Genomic DNA, 20786 nt, shown 5'->3' with positions numbered 1-20786 from the left:
CTCTGTTGGGGAAGAGATGCACCCTGTGAAACCTTATCTGCAAGGAGCACCCCACTGGGAGCAGCAGGTAATCATCTGCTAGTTTATGAGTTTGTCCCTCACTTGATGGAGAACAGGTTCTTTATCCTGTTCACATATATATTCTGAGGTGTCCCTTAGTCAGAGATTTCACCCTGACCTGTTCTATGGGTGTCAACCATCCTGGCTGATATCACATCTCAACCAGAGTAAAGAGATTTACCCTTCAGATTAATAAAAACTGTATTCAATCAAAACAGATGCCATTGCACATTATTGTATCTTCAATGATATTAAAGCACCAGATGAGATTTATGTGAAATATTAGATTAATGTCTTTAAACATGTTATGTCAAAAATGAATTGCATTACTGTTAAAATCAATGTAAAATAATCCATGTAGCAGGACAATTATCCATTATGTATACTGTGTCAGCTGATCACCCCATGGGAATCCCCACTACCATCTTTTTCACCCTCCTATCTTCTGAAACTATAATGCAAATGATCATTTAGAAGTGTCAAACAGCTAACAAGTGGGGGAAAATCCATAATCCAGGGGATGTCTAACAAATATGAGCCCAACAGGCCGTAGAAATCCACACCACTCGGTGAGCCATTTTGTCCTCCGCTGCTCACAGCACAAAGCAAGAAGAAGAGCGTGACTAAGTGACATTTAAGTTTGATTGAATTTCAGCTATAAATTATATTTACAGTGCATAATTGTCATGCTTGTGTTGTGTTGACCTTTAGTCCACCTCCTTTACTCATCAGCTGTAACAAGATTTCGTCGACATTTGTTACAATTATTGCAGTAGTTATGGAACCCAGCGGTAATCATACATGTAATTTATGAAGAATAGAAATAAACTTCAAAAATTTGAGAGCACAAAGTTTCATTTTGGTTGGTAAATATTCAGTTTGTAAGCATCCCTGTAACTGCCAGTAGCCAGTGGTCTGTGCAGATTGTCAGCTAGGAAGTCGAAATATTTTGCCATTTTTTTCGCCAAATGATTATAAAGATTGGACACAGTTGTAAGCTCTTGCAAATAATACCAGGACTGTTTGAATGTGCAGCTCCTGCAGGGACCGCTTTATCTGTAGAGGTAGTGTAGCTGCATGGGGCATCAATCCAATCCAGCCAGATATTGGTAAACACACAAGTGTATGTTTGGGCTGGCTGATAAATTGTTCACAGGTCAACAAAATTACCTTTTTTTTTGTGGAAGTGTTAAAAAAAAGTCTCCTCTTACGCCTGTTGTCCACTTGTTTACATGGATAAGCTGAACAAAAGTTGGTGGTTTCACTGAGGCAAAGTCTTTTTCTTGTGTACTGCACCATTTCTCCACCTCTGTTTGCTTTGCAACACATTGAAATTCAAAGGTTTCTTTCATTAGCTGCAGACTAATTAACTATGTTTTTATCGATCGAATCCATCTACAATTCTGACAATATGACAAGGTTTTGGTTTTGGCTGACCTCACGAACTGCCCATTTTGTCATTTGTAATTCAAGTTATCAGACAGCAACAATTTTTATGACTTTTCCACCTTTCTGCTGCCTGTGAAGAAGTCTTAGTAAGTTATTTGAGATGACCGCATCATATTTTAAGTCATGAATAAGTGTTTGGGTCTCATCGGATACAGTGATAAGCAGCAAGTCACTGGTTCAACACATACATTTATGTGTAAAAAAAAACACTCTCCTCTCATAATGTATGTGTATTGGCAGTGAATTTAAGATTTATTTCATTTACATAAAACAGTCTATTGGCAAATTCAAGTTCAATTCATCATCACTGGTGATCACTTAGACGACTATGACCGTTCTTGTGGATCTTTGTGATTCTTCAGGTGTGTGTATATAAGACAGAGGCAGGTATCTTGGGGCAGTGTGGGCACGAGTATGGCCTACAGGTTGTTGTTGTGTTGTGGGCCTTTCTTATTGATATTTTCTGCTTTCATAGTCTGCACTTGGCTTCTGTAGCACAGTTAAGGTTGTCACTGTGGAGCGCCCCCACAGACTAGCTTTTTCTGCATGTAACCCTGTTGGATGCCATGTGGTCCCAGGTGTTGAAATAAATGTGGCAGATTCTGTTGCTTGCCTTGATCTTGTCTTTGTATCTTTTCTTTTGACCACCTGGGGCATAGTGACCACTCCGAAGCTGGAAATAGTGAATTTGCTTGGGCGAGCAAGAGTCAAGAATGCAGATCACGTTGCCAGTCCACTGGAGATGGTGGCAGTGATGATTGGTGATTGGCTGCCTCGGGGATGCTGATGGTGATGAGTCTATCCTCCCAGCTGATCTTGAAAATTTTTCTGAGGCACCTCTGAGGGTGAGCCTCTAGAGCCTTTAGGTGTGTGTGGTCTGTGTTTCTGAACCATACAGTAGAGTGGGCAGCACTATTGCCTGTAGACCATAATCTTTGTTTTGGCCTGGAGGTCATGGTTCTCCAAGGGAATTACATTTTTGAGCCTGATGCCATGAACGGAGATGGCGGGGAGGGAGGGAGTTTGGTGGAGATAATTCATGTCTGGAGTGGAGTCCCTGTTCAGGAGGTCTTAGTAGTGCTCTGTGTATCGGACTTTTATTGACTCAATATCTTTCAGCTGTGCTTCACCGGAACGCAGAGGGGTTAGAGTGATGGCAGGGCCCATATATTGCTCTTGTGACATGAAAGAAGCATCTGGTGTCCTCACAGTCTGCTAGCTGCTGGGACTGCAGAGCCATCTTCGTCCTCCACTGGTTCTTCAGTTGCCTGAACCAACTTTGAACGGCTGCCTTTGCTTTTGCATAGATCCCTATTTTATGTTTGTTTTTGAAGTCATTCTGCCACGTGACAAAGGAAAGCAGTCGGCTTGATGTTGATGAGCTGCTGGATTTCCAGGTCGTTCTCATCGAATCCCCCCCCCACGCACACACACACACACAGTCCATAATGCTTTATTTATTTACATTTCATTGTTTATGGATGCGGAAAGAAGGGTGCAGAGGGAGCGGGAGAGGTGGCGGGGAACCATGTTTTTGAACAGGTTGGCGATGATCACAGAGTCTGGGGGGCCAGTGTTAATGACTTATTCATGGACCCTTCTGGCCCCTCACGGCCCCTGGGAATACACCAAACAGATGCAAGAGGGAAAGAGAGAAGGATGGGGAGGAGGGAGGGAAGGTGTAGGGGAAGGGAGGAGTGATGCGGGACAGTGGAGAGAAACAATGCGTTAGGTTAGGACAGTGGTGGAGAGATGCAGGGAGGGAGGGAGGAATAAGCTTTGCATAAAAAGACAAACACAAAAGCAAGATGAAAGAGGGGAAATGGTGTGTGGAGTGGAACAGATGGAGAGAGTGCTCACACTGGTGACCATGTCCTCACCTTGGTATCCGTCCTGGGACACAGTCAGCCAGAGGTGCTGCGGGAAGACTAACTAGCAATAGCTGAGCAGATGACAGACTGTTGGTCTGGATCATCAGGCCCATTTCCATCTACATCTGCATCCAGGAGAGGAAGGGAAGGGTAATTTTTTGCAAACTTTAATGAGCCAGTGAGATGCAGTCCCAATAGGCTCTGCTGATAAAATATATTGAGTTCATATACTCTGCACTTCCTCCTCAATGTAAAGCCAGTAAATGACTAGCTAAAACACCACCGCCACATGCACAAAAAAACTTTGAATAATCCAAATGATAGGAAAAGACAATTAGCAGTAAAAATTCTATCTAATGGCACAGTGCACTAAATTGCAGTTTACGGACTGCACAGCTATATGCAGATGTTCTACTTCAAAGATGAGCGCTGACAATTAATGTGTCTGATCAACGCTGTCTTCCCATCGCCTCATTAAAACATGACCCTAAAATAGTTACAGAGTCTCAACAGATCTTTCATACAGGCCTTGCCAAGAAATGGAAGCAATTGAAATATTGATCAAAAATGCTTTTGATTCTTTTGTCTCCTTTCCCCCTGTCTCAGTGTAATAAAAAGACAACTTCATTATCAAAAAGACAAATGAGATTGTTGAGGCCCAGTTGATTTCTCAATTCTCCACAGAATTTGAGACCTTGTGATGCTTTTGAACTTTTTGTTCAAACGCTTGTTTACAAGACTCCGATTCCACAATACCTCAGGTTGTTTATCCATGCCATCTGAAATCTCTGTCTTAATCAGAGTTGTGTTCAAAGGTAAGATAAGGGCTTGGCAAATCCTTCTTAACCCACCGGCGACACACTTCACAGCGATTTACAATGTGTCTTGTTGTGTCTCATGAAAAAGAAAGCCGCAGCCTTGTCTTGATAGAGTGGCAGATATCCACAAAGAATTATGACTCTTTGTTTTTCACTGGAACATCAGGCCACATTTTTGAAGTGTGTGGCAAAATTTAGAACTCCTGAGATCTTTTTTTGAGCGATAGAAGACGTCAGATGAAATGTTATTGACTGCCTTTGGCTTGAAACTTGCCCCAGCATCTGCATAATTAAGGATGATGTTGCCCCAGTTTTGCAAACTCTATTTTTGACCTCCAGTTATCTCCTATTTCTGTTTGTGAGTGCTTTCTCTTTTGGACACGTTCTGAATCATGGGTGCAGTTTCCCCTTTCCTTACTCCTGCATGGTTTTTCTTCTGTATGTCTGGGTTGGACACATCTACTACTAAAAGATACACATGTTCACTGGTAATTACTCGGTGAAAGATGTCCTGTTGTGGTTATCTCCCCCTCAACCACAAGGTCACACAAGCACACACACAGCTACATCACACCCAGAGCATTACTATTGTATATTTTATTATCATAAAATATGAAATGAAGCTTTTCCGTAGACACTGAGTGAGGGGTGAAATCACTGTCTACCCTCACTCCTCCTCACCTCCCCATCACTGCAGCAACTTTGATGCAAATCCTTAAAGGGGCAGAACTGGCGGGTAAGCTGTGCATTGCCATGGCAATGCAGACTGGGAGAAATCCATTTTTCATAGACAGACATTGCTGGTTGGGCTTCTCTGAGTGCAATGCATGTGATATCAAGAGAAGGGAGAGCCAAGGGGAAAACCAAACACGCTCAAACAGCCAGAAGTCTGACAGAAAAAGCTCCAAGATGAGGCTTGAAAAGGTTGTACTTTCCACTGTTAGAACAGTTAGTTGGCCTGTTTGGCTCACAGTATATTGCAGTTGATAAGAGGAGAGTTTATATGGGTACCACTCACATAAACAGAGATAACTCACATACATGAATACACACATGCAGGTGTACATAAAAACACACTGATGTTTCACACGATCCCAAATCTGTTCGTCCAGCGCCATATTTAGCATACAGACATGAGAGGGGAATCTATCTTCTCATCTACTTCTTGGCAAGAAAGCAAATAAATATATTTCTAGTATTAAGTATTTCTTAAACTTTGACAAAATACCTGTACTTGTATCTAGTTTTCAGTTCACCGTCAACTTACAAACACTTAAAAAAGAATATAACCTCAAGTGATTAATCACTGGAAAGGCAGAGAGGAAGTTGTCAGGACAGCTCTCTAAGCTCTGGCAGTAAAGTTGAAAACCTCGTCAAGTATATATCTAATTTATAGTATATATCTGACCCAGCATTTTAAATGACCTCAATAAAGTTGAGGGATTAAGAGAGATAAAAAAAAAATCTGAGAACCCAATGCAAGTATATCCTTACTTTTAGTCCCTAGTATGAGCTTCAAAGATGCAAAGATTTCCATAATGTAACTCAGTAGTATCTTTCATTAGCCACCGCCCATCCCCCTACCTGTAAAATGCCTTTATCTTTAAAGCTCCATACCTCCAGTTTCTAACACAGGTGCCGAAATCAAGACAACCTCAGACTCAGACACAGGAAAATAAATAAATAAATATTTTATTGATGATCAGAATCTGAAAGATGTTTTATTTTGAAAAATTACCGGATCCTCTCCCAATTACATCCGTCTGTGCCTCTTGACACAGGTGAAGACAGGTCAAGACGGTCGTCTCGGTCACGTGATATGTTACCCCAGGTAAGCTAGCAAAAATTAGTAAAAAAAAAAAAAAAAGCTTCTTTGGAAAGGGGAAAAGGCCCAACGAGGAGACAGAAGAAGAAGAGCCTACGACTTCCAAGTAAAAGAAAGTTGCATTTAAAAGATAATATCAGGAGTCCTACTTAAAATACGGATTTAGCGCCACAGGTGATTCTCACGCGCCAAACCCCCTCTGCATGATATGTGGCGACAAGCTAGCAAACGAGGCGATGAAGCCTTCAACACTGCTTCCCTTTCCAACATCCTGTCTTTGTGAAGCGAGGTTTTCTGCAGTGACAGCGACCAAAACAAAACATAAGGAACACTTCGGGTGTCATCGTCTCCCATCAGCCCCAGATGGGACCGGCTCGTTGCGGAGAAACGAGCTCAGGGCTCCCACTAATTCAGCGTAATGGTGAGTTGTATTTTTATGCACTTATATGTCGTATCATTTTATTTCGTCGTATTTATCCCCCACACATTGAAGGCCTTGAAAAGACCTTAAATATATATATATATATTTATGGAAAATGGAAAAAGTTAAGTAGGGCATTTAAGTAGAAGCATGCAATGGTCATTTCTTCATTTTAAACAATTTATTGAAAGAAAATCTAACAACAGTGGTAGGTATACCACAACAAAACATTTTCAGTGTCTCAATAAATAAAAAGGACGTCCACTCCTCTCCTTTCTGTGACTCTTCCAGTCTCTGTATCACTGTTACAACCTCCTGATGACACTCTGTGACCCTCTAAGCTCAGTGAACACCTCCGTCTGAGGACTTCCTGTTTGAAGCCTCCAGTGTTGAGGTGCTGCTGATCAATTGTTAGGTGTCGTCTTGGTCTCATGATGTCAGAATGTGAACAGCACGATGAGGAGGACTGTTTAAATACCAATTCTAACTGAAGCAGGAAATGTATTGGTGGATTCATGGATCAAACCTGTTGTGAATGTTGCTGTTAAGCTTCTTGTTAGAGAACAGCAACTTGTGCAAAAAGTACTGAGACACTGAACAGTTGGACATGTGCATTCAAAGGTTTAGAGAAGGTCACATTAAGTTCACCTGGAAAGTTTAGAATGCATTTTAGGTTCATCCTGAAATTTCACCTGAAAGCCGAATATCCCTAACTTTTTGTGAGTAGTGTATATATATATGTGTATATATATATATATATTACTGGATATTGGTACTGGTTATTTGGATACCATTCATACAGTATCTCTTTACCTATTTTTCATATGTTCATATCTAAATAGTACATCTATATCTATTTATATCCATACAACAAACACACCCTTTCAACATTCTTCCACCTGTTCACAAACATTGAATTTCCCCTAAATACACACACAACCCATGTGAACACACACAGCACTGTAGCTGTTAACACCTGCTTATATACACATTAGTTTTGCATGGGTACCTGTGCAATGACTATAATCCATCATGGGCTGTGCCACCCTGGTATCACAGCGGAGCTACAACACAGGTCTGCAGATGTTGGGCAGGCTGCCAGGGCCAGAGGAGGCAGAGACAATCCACACAATCTCCCCCCACTGCTTAACAAATGCTGCCTTCTCCCTGCTCTCTTATACACAATGAAACACGCACAGATGCTAATCATATGCACACACAAGCATGATTACAAGCGCACACATATACACACACGCGCAGCCATTTGCACACAAACTCATCAACGAGATATGCAAGCTGACAATCACAGATGTGTCTTTATTATTCATTGGTAATTTGCCCTGTAACAATGCTGGGTCACTTTCTGTTATAAATTAGGCAAGATTACTTGGAACTGTTTAGAACTCCATTAGCTGCCAAACAGCAACATTTTTTATGCAACTTGAGACATCAAAAGCTCTCATGTCAAAGTCTAAATTTATGCCGTGAAGAAGCAGGTGGTAAAGCTGATACTTCCTTTTTCCTTATGCAGTTTCTGTTCATATCAATGATGATTATACCTGGATTTATAATGTAATTATGACTGGGCCAGTACTAATACATGAAATGAGAATGTAATTCATTATATTTATTTTATGAAAACTACTGGAGGTCACAAAGCAGTTTCACTCTTCTATCTTTCTAATTGTTCTCCACATTACGTGCCTGGATGTACTGACTGATATTAATTATTAAAGTACAGTACCAATCAAACAGGCCTTTATTTTAAACTTCAGGAGATGGAAAAGAGGCTTCCTATCTCTGCATTTTCATGCATAAAAGCCTGGAATATAAGTACCATCTGATGCACAGATCAAGTGCTGGCCTCCGCTCGTAGTGTATTCACACTGAAATCAAAAAGCGAGTAAAATTTTAATTGGTCTCGGTGCTCTCACTCTTTTCTCTTTCTCAACAGTTCCCTATTTCTTTCTCTCTCCCCTCCACATGCATGTGCATGTGTGCGGGCGAGAACACTGACACACACGCACACACAAACACAAACACGTATGAACACGTTGACACACAACTAAATTTGTATTGCCACCCACCAGCAAACTGGCACCAGCTCTTCTCATGCATACTCACACATGCATACACACTTCTGTCACAATCATTTGTATGCAAAGTGGCTGGCTGTGATGGGTTGCTATGGTTGCTGTTACCAGGTTATGTGACAAGAAGCAGCAAGTTGCTTTACCTCTTATTTGTGCCAATGTAAAGGTGTCAGTGTGGGGACATGTAGAGCTGAGGAGGCAATAACACAACACAAGTCGGCACACAATGGAAAGAGAAACAATAGAGATAAAGACAAAGCTGCACAGGAATAAAATACATCAAACTATTATTTAAGGACACTTGAGGACATTTAAGGAGATTTAAGGACATTTGAGGGTAAAAAAGTGTTAAAATCAAAACATATAAAGCAGTTACAACAAGCAAATTGTTAGGTTTGTGTTGTTGTATGTTATGTAGTCTATGAACACAGAGCTGTGAAGGTAGCAATCATGCTAGCCCCTCTGGAAAAAAGGATACAGACACACAACACAGTATTGTGAAATGGGAGGAAAACATTTGATAGCCAGCCAACATGAAGGGCTTAGCTCTGTAATTGCCTCCATGAGATTCGTTAGTATGCATGTGTATGTTTGAGGCAAAGCGAGTTTATGGGGATGCTCTGTGTGTGTTTGTGTGCATGTCTGGAGCTGATAACACTGACAGCTTAAGGTCATGAAGAAGCGAAGGGCACAACTGAAGACAGCATATCTTTGATCTCAACACAAGGAATGTGTGACGGTGTATACGAACCGACTGCGTGCACCGTACATAGAGGAGATAGATGGCAGAGTCAGCATGCTGTGTGTGTGGGTGTGTTTACGTGGTTTGGCATGCATGTGTGTGCATGTTTAATACATGAACATGTTTGTATCACATGTTTGTTTGTGAGAGGGAGAGAAGTGATCTTTTCTCCAAGCTTTTTTCTGCTTTCGGAGGATTTTAAATGTGTGTATAGGCGTGTGTGTGCTTGTGCACAGGTGTCAGGAAATGTTGCAGACAATGCCTAATAAGGTGAAGTCACAAGGTTACAAGTTCCCATGGTTGTTGCACAATCTCTTTTCTACCTTCTGCGCAATTAATACCTGTAATTAAGTTTCCTCGGGTTAACTTACCCAATGTGATCATGAAACAGATTATTCACAGAGTAAAAGTCATTGTTAGTTTTTGAAATACCTCTCAGTGTGGCATTAAGAATTCTATACATGCTATAATCACATAATACCAATCAAAAGCTGTGGTTTGGTGTGGATAATAGAAGGCAATCAACATGGTGTCTCTGGACAGTCTCCTAATGGAGCGTTTGACTAATTGACTGAATCTATCCGTGAACTGCCGTGGCCCCCTCAGCTTCTCTGTCACTCCTTAATTGGCTATTGTTCTCTTATTACCAGTTCTCCAGGGCAGAACCATCTGCCAGCTCCAACAGGTGAGCTGTGAGAGCCTCATGTGTGTTTGTCTACATCTGTCTTAAGGTCTATGTACAGTATATTCATCTGCATTTGAAATTTGCATTTTTTTTTTTTAATTAATATGCTTCTGAAATATTGCACTTGCAACATAAAATACAGATACTATTCTGCATACTATTCAGTGCAACTACATCTGCCTATTTCTCCTCTGCATCAGAAAAAATGCAACTGCACTGAGTGGGAGAAAGGGAATGAAAGAAAAGAGGAAGGAGCTGCAGAAGGAGAAGGAACTGTATCATTCATCAGCAGTGCAACGGTGCATGAACCGTGCTGGCTACGGTATTATTTTAACTCTCCCTCTCATTTACCTTATTATCTCCTTATCTATGCACATCATTATGGTGGATGTAGCCTGTGTGATGAATAGCTTTTTTGATTAAGGAAGCATGGCTCCTTTTGTTTAACATATGGAGGAGGCCTTGCATGTGCTGCTGCACTCCAACTTCTAACGCAGGCTGATAATAATGTATATTAATAGTCTGATCTCTAACCTTGTGGGACGATTATTTGTAGACTCAGTTTGTTTAAACGTGTTTTTTTGCATATTTTTAATGAGTTGCTCGCTTAAACAAGCTACAAGCAAGCTGACTACTTCTTAACTTATATCTTATTAATAGTTTATTAGATCCTTGTTTCAGGAAAATCTATGTAGCTACTAAATGTTACATAGCTACCAAAGGTACCTAATGCTACTCACCTGGTGTGCTGCATTCTTTATGGAAGGTGAAATTACAGCAGATGAAAAGTTGGAGTGCTGCTCTTGGAGTGTTAAAAACTTTGAAATTATGAGCGTCTGGATCCAGTAAAATAATTTGGCTGTGGCGGCCATGTTGGTGCCACATGTTCTGTTCCCGTCACCGGGGAATGCCTGAGCAGTCTGTCTCTCCAACTTCCTTTGAATGCTTTGTTGTCTCAGATGAAACAGTTTTCAATCTCTGATTCAACTTTTGCCTCACCACACGATTAAAGTTCTAAGGAATTCCATTGCCATTTCCTTACCCCAACAGTGTTACAGTATGTTTTCACTTCCAGTTAACTGACATTCAAAATGAGAAGTTTTAAGTGCACATTTGCCACATTTCACGGTGCGCATCGATAAATAACTGTTAGGATTTATTAAAAAATCTTTACGCTTAGGCGGAAGAGGTTGATCAGCCATCACTCACCGATTAATATTGTTCAAGGTCTGTACTTCATACTAAAGGTGATGCAACAAAAGAAATGTGAGCAGGTGCTTGTCTGTTGAAAAGCCAAATGAAATGTGCAATGGCTGGATGACAGGATAACTTGAAACTGAATGATGTTTAGAGAGAAATGTGCTCACTGGAAATACAGAGTCTGTAGTCTCCAAAAACATCATTTGCAGACATAAGATTTTAATGTGATTTGACACAGTTTACCTCCTCCTGTGAGGTGGGAATGTGTTGATCTTTGTTTTGGCAAATTTAACAAGTAAACAAGTATATTGCGGGACATTCAGAATGTGGGGCTCTATCTCTGCAAGGTTTTCTCATCCACTGCCCCTACAGTGTAGTTAAATCATGGTACAGTTAGGTAGGTTAAATTGAGGCAAAAATACTCAATTAAGGTTGAAGACCAACTATCATCATTTTTCAGGAGAGCACAATAAGCTCCCTGGGAGTTAGAATACACAAGTTTTTTAGGTGTAACTTTCAGCTGCCCCCAGATTGTAGTAACAATACTTAAGTGGTAAAAGTGGTTTATGTTCCCTATACTGTAGGTGCTCCTAGCTGATGCAACATTAGTGCAAGCCTTGATTCAAAGTATTTTTCCAAGCATACACATTGACCTTAACTCAAAAAACCTTGCTAACACTCTAAGAATAACAGACAACTTTAATAACTGATGTAATATGACCAATTACAACCTATGGATGTCATTTTGATGAGCCTGGAATAAATAGGGGCTAACACTGTGTATTTAGCAAAGCACTTTACTTAGCCTCATCCAGTCTGAGTCCGTTTGGAACTGTAACATGCATGCTGTGTTTCTGACAGGATATAGATGATGTGTTGGAGAGGGGGTGCGCTCAGTAGCCTGACTGTAATGAGTGCTAGCCGCTAATTAGCTTGTTGCTGGATGCCAGATATGGCTGGAGCTAAAGCCCCGTCAGTGGAGCAGTGCAGCGAGGAGAGGAGAGAGCTACTCTAATGAGCTCTCAGTGGTGTGTTTACTGTTAACCAAAGTCATGGCTTTACTCTCGGTGTGTCTCCCCCTCTATGCAGCACTTGCACACACATACACACAACTCTTGGATGTCAGCAGCCGTGCACACACAGATCATGTGTGCGTACACACAAACAAGCAGGCAGCACGAACCGAAAAAAAAAAAAACTCACTGATTCAATCCTCAGTGTTTGCCAGTGATGGGCGCCTAATTAATGTGGCTATGCTGCAACTCTTCATCATATCTGTAACAAGCAATATCCAGTCAGACATGATAGGCTTGATTTATGATGCATTAGTTAGCTGTGGATGGCGAAGCAAAAGGAATGAACATCCTGCTTTTGGTCAATAGGAATCTATTCCCACGTCTGCTGCCTTTCCTTTTTCTCATTTGTCCATTTAAGGGAGCTCTGCTTCTTAACAAGGGCAGATAGACTGCTTTAAAGGACGGAGACACAGCTTTGTTTACCTATTTCTTTAAGATTGATCACCATGAGGATTGAGGAATACCAGTGTCACCTGCAGGCAGGCAATTACCTCTTGAGAGCACGAGAGAGTGTACATGTGTATCTACCAACTGCTCTGTGGACCAATCATCAAGCAGACGCCCAAACACATGCGTATACATATCAAGCAGAGCAGGTATGAGTATGACTCAGTGTGTGTTTGGTTCTACGTTGAGTCATTGGCAGCAGCAGCCAGAGGACGTTTGCACAGCAGTGACTGGAGAGCGAGCGAGTGCCTGCGACATGGTCCCCCTACGGTTCATTAAGAATACAGACTTGACAGAGCAAACTCATTCAGGATGGATGAGCTTAACATGCACACACAAAAATGCACAGCACATACACTCGCCATGACTATTGAACTGTTTTTATATTTTGCTGTCAAGAGAGCTTCTCTAATGAAAAACAAGTACTTCGAATCTGTCTGTTGAGGCTATTTGTTAAGGCTGCGCTCTGGCTGCAAAGGGCAGACAGCTTCCATGTACAGTTACAGTTAATGTCGTTTATTCCTGTATTGGATGTAGAGGTTGTTTTAGGATTTCAAGCATTTGAACACTGTAGAACAAAGTTTACTTAAGGTATGACTGGCAGACACACACCAGACTTTGTCAAATTTGCAGGTTAATTTATAATAATAATATATAATATAATAACATTTTCGCTCAGTCCAACAGTTTACACACATTGACTATTGTGCATTTGAAGTTCACTGTAATGTCTTGGTCATTTTACAAATTCAGCACATTTAATTTTCTTCCTTGTCGAGAGTTAAATTTGAGGATTGATACCAATGTCGCATCTGCCTGGTAAATATACAGCCACAGTATTAGTAGGTAGATCGTAGTACAGAGGGGTGAAACTATATATTGCTATTATACTGGTTTTATTCATTAAGGTGAACTAGTGCAACCTGAATAGATGATTAAAGGTACATTGGTGCCAGTGATGGAAAAGAAAGTTTAATAAAATGAAAATAAATGCTTTCAATGTAGTTAACAACAACACAGTATTCAAAATCTTTTGTTTTGTTAGACCATCATCTTTGTCTCCTACAGCACTTGTTTTGTCTGTTGAGGCCAAAGCAGTTTAACCTCTGTGTCCTCTCAAAAGTCTGTCGTTTCTGGCCTTTATTGATGCAGGCTGGCCTTCACATTTGTTTCCTTCCTGCAGTGTCCTCGGGTGAGCTGCGGCAGATAGCACTTCTCAGTTATTCATGGGGCTGTCGGACAGGGTGACTGGTGACTTCTACGGGTCGCCACAGGAAATAAAGACGGTCTGTGACTTTCACAGAGCACGTGCATTCAAGCGGGTAACAGACATATGAGAAAAACCAAATTTTTGTCCGAAAATAGAGGCATTCTCCTTGCGACGTACTGTAAATAGCATTACATCACATTAATATGTGTATGTTATCCTCAGTAACATTTTCTATATGTATTTATTTTCAGTTATATAATAATATTCTGACAATGTAGAACTAATCCTGCAATTGCAGGTTAGGGAGCTTCTGGTGATGTAAGCTGGTAAGAAAGGTCAGGGGCTGCAGCAGCATCTGAGAGCTCTTGCTCCTTGCTGTTCTGTTCAATAGCTTTTCACGGCGTGGCTCCACATCTCTGCCCAGCCACACTCCCCACGGCTGTATGAATGGCAGGCCCCACTGTCTGCTGCAACAGTCTACACCTCAATGTGACGCCCAGATTAATTTGTGTGTGACAGTGTGTGAGGTGAATGTCAATATGTGTGTATGCGTGTTCCCTTCATAACTCTGAGTGCTGCTTGCTCGTGTCTGTGTGCAGGTGGTGTAATGAAGCCTCACAGTGTGAGACTGTGAATATATGTTTTTGTTTTTCAGTCTTTCAGTTCTCAAATGTGTGTGTGTGTGTGTATATGATGATTCTCACATTATAGCTTGCTGAGTCTGTGTGTGTCAATGTTAAGCATCCTGCCTGCTGTAAAAATTACAGTTTCTCGTGTGGATTAGTTGCTGCTTCATGTGTTCTCATTTTGCATGCACATGTGTTTGTGTACGTGTGTTTGTGTGTGTTCCTCTACGGCTCAGTGTGTATCCTGCTCTACAGCTGGCAGTGTAAGGCCCCCTGCGCTTCCAGCCAGGTGTGCGTGTGCACATGTATTTGTATCTCAGCATTTGTGTGTGTGGGATAGGGAAACAGACAGACAGGACTCTCCTATGGGCTCCATGCTGTCACTGAGGAAAGCCGATTATGGGACATGCCAGGGTGTCAGGAACACCCCCCACCAACATTATACACACTCACAGCTTTCCACTCATCTGTATGGATGCAACTGCAAAGCACTGTCTATTCTGCTTCCTCCTACCATCTGGAGACAGGGCCAAGTGCTTCCTCCTCATCTTGATATAAAATTAGACAGTCGTTGCCCTCATATTTCTTTGCCTGGTTTACCAGGGTTTGTCTGTCTGGAATGAAGCTAGGCTGAAATTGGGTTGACTAAAATCAGGATTGTAGTCTTTTGGACTCAATAGATTGTAAAGCTGAAGTAACGTTTCATGGTATCAGCTTGTTAATGGCTGAATACAACATGCCTGTGAAAATGTACATTTTATATGGTGTTGTTCAGCACTTGGATGATCCCCCAACTTTTCCTCTAGCACCAGCAGCACATTGACTGTTGTGGTTGAGTGAAATGAATTGATAATGGCCAAGTTTGTCAGTGTCTAGCTGCTAGAATGAGGAATAAACCAATCAAGTAATGTTTGTACTTTGTCAGTAGTTCTCCTCAGTTTATAATTTGTCCAGCTCAAACAAGAGAAATTAAAGGTTTCAATCAAATTATGAGACATTGTTAGTTCCTCCTGCCATTTACTGGTGACAAGCTTGTCATTAAATTGTTTTGACAGCCGCATCAAAAGTAATTATACTGAACAGAAGAAAGTTGAAAGAAGCTAAAAATAGATGGGCAAACTAATCGCCACTATTATGACGTGTCTGTCTTTTTTCATTGCACTAGTTTACTCCTCTTTTTAAGTGTATCTTCCTTTGAGGACACAGTGATAGAATCTGCGAGCCCCTTTGAGTGAAACCAGTATATATGTTTATCAGTAATGAAATGCTTTTCCAATGGAGCTTTGTATTTTTCTCAAAGGTGGCGAGGGACAAACAGATCGGAGCTGGGCCAAAAACCTGGTTCATACGGTGACCACACACACACACAGACACATCGGTGGCAGAGACACACACATACGTGAACGCAGCACTCTCATTACCAATACAGCGCAGCCCACTGTCAGCTGTGTTGCCAGGGACATTTGGTGGTGGAGAAAGTGACCAGGCTCCCATGAGTATCCAGTCCACCCGGGGCTCTTCAGTACCCGTTAATTATTCTTCACACCTAATCTGAGAAGGAGAAGGAGGAGAGACAGATGAGAGAGGAGGAAGAGAGAGATAGACCGAGTGAAGGAGAGAGAGAAAGAGAAGGAGGAGATATTGGCGACCAGTGGGACTTGTGCTTTCTTACAGGAACAATGAATCACATGTAGCCGCCACCTGTCCTGTGTTGTCCCTTCTGTTGCTCTCAGCATTGCCGACAGGACGACTGTGTTTGTACAGTATCGAGCCAGCCGTGTTGGTATTGGCTAGAATGCCTTTCACTGGGCATTAGGCACTAATAACAGATTGGACAGCCGTTGGCAGAACAATGTCTGTATTTACTTTTTCTGTTATCATCAGGCTTTTTGCAGAAGAGCTCCATTTATTTATGTGGAGTTCCCAAGCAACATTTTGTCACTGCAACTCGTACTTCTCTTTCTTATCTTTGTATTATTATTATCAACTACATTAGCTATTCATAAATGATGTGTAATAACATAATAACATCATTCTCCGAGGAAGGACGCACGAGTGAACTTTTGCGTTTGACTATTTGACCCTCTCAAATTGGTTTATGTGATCCTAGAGGGAAAATTGTTTTTATTTCCAGGAAAGGTCACTCCGAGCCACATTGGTTAAAAGTGAAGGGAAAGACAGAGGATGATTCAGCTCATAAAGATTAGAGTGACACATGGTTGTGCTCAGATCGTAGACAAAATAAACCTTGACTATAACAACTAGCTGATGATGTGAACGTGTTTGCATGCTGCTCCCAAGTAGCCAAAAAAATCACATAACGTTATGATTCAATCTAGTCTCACTTTTTTTCCTGTTGTCTTCCTGTTCTCCCTCCTCCCTTGTGTCTCGTGTGTGTCTGTCTTTATGGGTGGGGCTGCCAGCTCCCCTCTGGAAGATCACTCACCTGCGAGCCATTCAGCTGCACACCTGACGTGCATCCAATCAACCAGCCCACGCAGTATTTAACCCCGTCTCAGCACTCCACTCACTGCCAGTTTGTCAATTGTCATTTGGTGGTTTAGGCGCTGCGGCCAACTTTTTTGTGTCCTCATGTTCCTGTGTGATTTTCCCCGTGATACCTTCCGTCCCCGCCAGCTACACAGACCACACTCTGTATCTTTGTCGTCTGTTCGCTCCACGCGCTGTCAGGATTCCCGGATCTTCAGCTTCTACCTGTTCCTCTGCCTCCTGCCTTTCCTTTCCAGCAGTCATCCACATAAACTTGCATACAACAAAACCCTGTTTGAGACTTTCGTTCGGCTGCATTTGAGTCCAGCCTTTGAACTGAACTTAACATATGATGCCAAAGCTTCAAGTTGAACTGTACTCGCTAATCAGTGAAGTTATATTACATTAATTTTACAGCCAGTAGCATCGAAGCTGTGGTCAGCACTATTATAATAAACAGGATGTTTCTCCCAGGTTCAAGGTTTCTAAACGTCTGTGGCCATGGAAACAATCATGATGCTGAAACTGTTGGAGCCAGCTGGTTACTCAGCTATTAACGGCTCTACACAACCCTTAGTCCACCCACACAGGTGTTCTCACTTATTACGCCTAATCAGTCCTGTTCTCAGGACCATGTGCATACTTGACAGCCCCACCCCCCTCCTCTGTTATGCATCCACTGGGGCAAGACGACACCTTTACCCGTTGTATTAGTATATGGATTTTGGTGGCCTCTCAAAATTTTAACAGCACCACCCAACGTCTACCTGAGCCAACCTCATCCATGATGAATGAAAACGCCTGTGTGGGTGTCAGGGCCTTTAATGTTATGCCACAGACTTAACTGACCCAAGCTGCGCCGTAATGTCACTGTGCTGGGAATGATCATTAGACCTGACCTGGACAACGCTGCGCTCTCTTAGCTTATTATGAACAGCATCGTCAGTGACAACAAATCAGAATCATGTGCTGAACTGAACAAAATGATTCAAATTAACATGAAGTTATTTTCACCTCTACCCCACCACTAGCCCTGTACTGGGGTGCAACCTCTCAGGTTCCTGTTGATCCTGTGGATCCTGGTCCTGGCCCTGCTGATGTGGTTCTCTGGTTCCTGTGGGTCCTGGTCCCGGTCCCGCTGATGTGGTTCTCTGGTTCCTGTGGATCCTGGTCCTGGTTCTGCTGATGTGGTTCCCTGGTTCCTATGGATCCTGGTCCTGGTCCCGCTGATGTGGTTCTCCATCAGCCAATGGATGTGCGTCTGTCCAAGGCTACAGCCTGTCCGTCCTTGGGAGCTGGATCTCTCCTTCACTGTGGTGCTCCCGGAGGTTTCTCTATTCCCACTGGGTTTTTTGAGTTTTTCCTTCCCGAAGAAGGAGGGTCATAAAGGGCAGGTGATGCCTTGGACTGATCCATTGGCCTCATCGACTGCTGGACTCTTTATTAGATTGTTTGTTCGCTTACACTTGTTTATTTCAGTGAACTTTGTAAAGCACTGTGAGACAACTCTGTTGTGATATTGGGCTATACAAAATAAATTGAATTGAAAAAAATTGAATTGAACCTGGAGGTGGGAGCACTGGGTTCAATAACTGCATGGTGATGTCACATTTTAGCTTCAACAGAGCTGCCAGCAATGATAACAAGCTGTTTCACATAGAGCCTTAAGTTGTTATTATGAAAATGATGTATCTGTGGTGTGTCTGGTGATAGCTCTTAACCGGTGTCTGTCTGGTCAAAATGTCTCTGAAATGGCATTGACTCATTACATAAAGCAGCTTGTCACCCGGCACTTTGATGGAAATGTCAAGTGTGTTTTTTAATGTCAGGATGCTTAAATCCCTACTCTTGATATATTTGAATGCCATCGGTTTGATGTAGTTATTATCAGTAACTTTAGCATCACTGAGTGGTGGAGAAATATTTGTTCCTTTTTCACTTGTAGGAGGAATTGGTAACACTTAATAATACACCCTGCAATTCAGAGCGTAACTTCCCACCATGTGCTATGTAATTTCCGGCAATTAATGGTGTTCTTGCCATTACTTAAATATAGGTACGACAGAAGAAAAGAATACAACGAGTAACAAGGGAGGAACAAAGGAGTATTTGTGAAAACACTGGGTACCTACTAAGTACCCATACATGTAATGTAGCTGAGCGCACCGGAACGACGCTCCAACACTATTTTGCTCCAAGTGACTAAATAGAATACTTGAAGTTCACATAATCCAGTTGATAATAATAATTTTATTCTACAGCAACAACTGGAGACTGAATGTAGAGCTATTTTACACTTATTTTGAACAACAATAACACTTGCAGCACACTTAAGCTAATCACATTAGCATGTTGTGTACGTGGGGAAGACTTGACTACCGAAAGGCCAAATGTTAGTCTGTGAACCTTATTGACTCAGATTTTGTACGATTATTAAATGATGCCATGTTTCACTGTTTCACTAAGCCGTGGGTCACTGTTGTGCCAAAGTAAACGTACCCTCTGGTCACTGGGTTTTCCAGCAAACCCAACAGCAAATTCCAGTTGTACTGATCATGATTTTTATTTGCTTTATGTAAAAAGAGTTATTTAAGTACAGCAGAGGAATGGTAGGGGAAGAGTATTTTTTTTAATGTATTTTATTTACTACGTAGTTTCTCGTAAAACCAAAGTAATTGAAAATGAGATTTTTAACTTAAGGTTGAATTGATGCTCAGTGACATTGAATGCTAAGTATAATTTAGAAATGACTTGTATTGATAACTATGTTCAATGTAAACTATTTGGATATGTAAAACCAGCAATTACACATTTTGACAATGTAATTAGAGGGCCCAGGTTTAGAAACAACAGTGTTATCTATTCGTGGGAAATTAAATGGTAAATGGCAGAAAGTTACACTTTAGATGGTGGGATGTTTTATAAAGTGTTACCAAGGAATTTACAAAGTTACACCATCACCACCCAGCAGCCTGTACCACTGGGTGGTTGATTAGGATGTCATATTTTTGTCAGCGCTCATAACTGCTTAATTCCTGATTTGTTTTCTGGCAAACAGAGTCAGGCAGCCGTGATGCCTCTCCCACTATTCCTCTGTGCTTGTGTGTCGGTCTTCGTCACTCCGCTCAACCTTGGACAACATCCTGAGGCATGGAGGAGACTTGGCCAAGGTGAAAATTCCTTTTGGAGATTCCCACCATCCCAGCAGCATATGGACACATGCTTACACCCCACCTCTCCCATCATCCCTCATTCCACCTCGTACTCAATCAAAACCCAGACCCCTCCCACCTCCACCCTCTAACTCTTGAAGAGGGCTCAAAGCACGACTGTAATTACAATCAAACACACACCCTTTGCTCTGTCACAAGCTGGCTAAGCCTGAGTACCAAAGTCCCCACACACAGGCGTCTCCATTCATTTTCTGGTTGCCCTAGATTGATCTCCTCCTGCAGCATATTAAAAACTCAATGACATGCTCACATCCACCCATGCCGGATTCTACCTCCATCTAGCGGGCCCACAGGATCGAGCAGGGATGTGGGGTTTAAGGCAGCTGGAGACGACCGAGAGGGAGGTTGTGGCTCAGGATGGCAGGATCCACCATTCCAGTATTAATTAAACTGGAGCAGGTTCTGTAATCTGTGGACATTAGCTAGCACTGATGCTGCCGCAAGCTGCTGCTGGCTATGGTCGGTGTACACGAGCAGCTGATGGCTGTATGGTGTTGGCTGTGCAGGGCTGCACAATGTTGATATAACTGGCAGTGTGAG

The sequence above is a fragment of the Pempheris klunzingeri genome, chromosome 2 (genome assembly GCF_042242105.1).
Source record: "Pempheris klunzingeri isolate RE-2024b chromosome 2, fPemKlu1.hap1, whole genome shotgun sequence".
Classification (NCBI taxonomy): Eukaryota; Metazoa; Chordata; class Actinopteri; order Acropomatiformes; family Pempheridae; genus Pempheris; species Pempheris klunzingeri.
Note: the sequence above shows the minus strand (reverse complement) of the source record.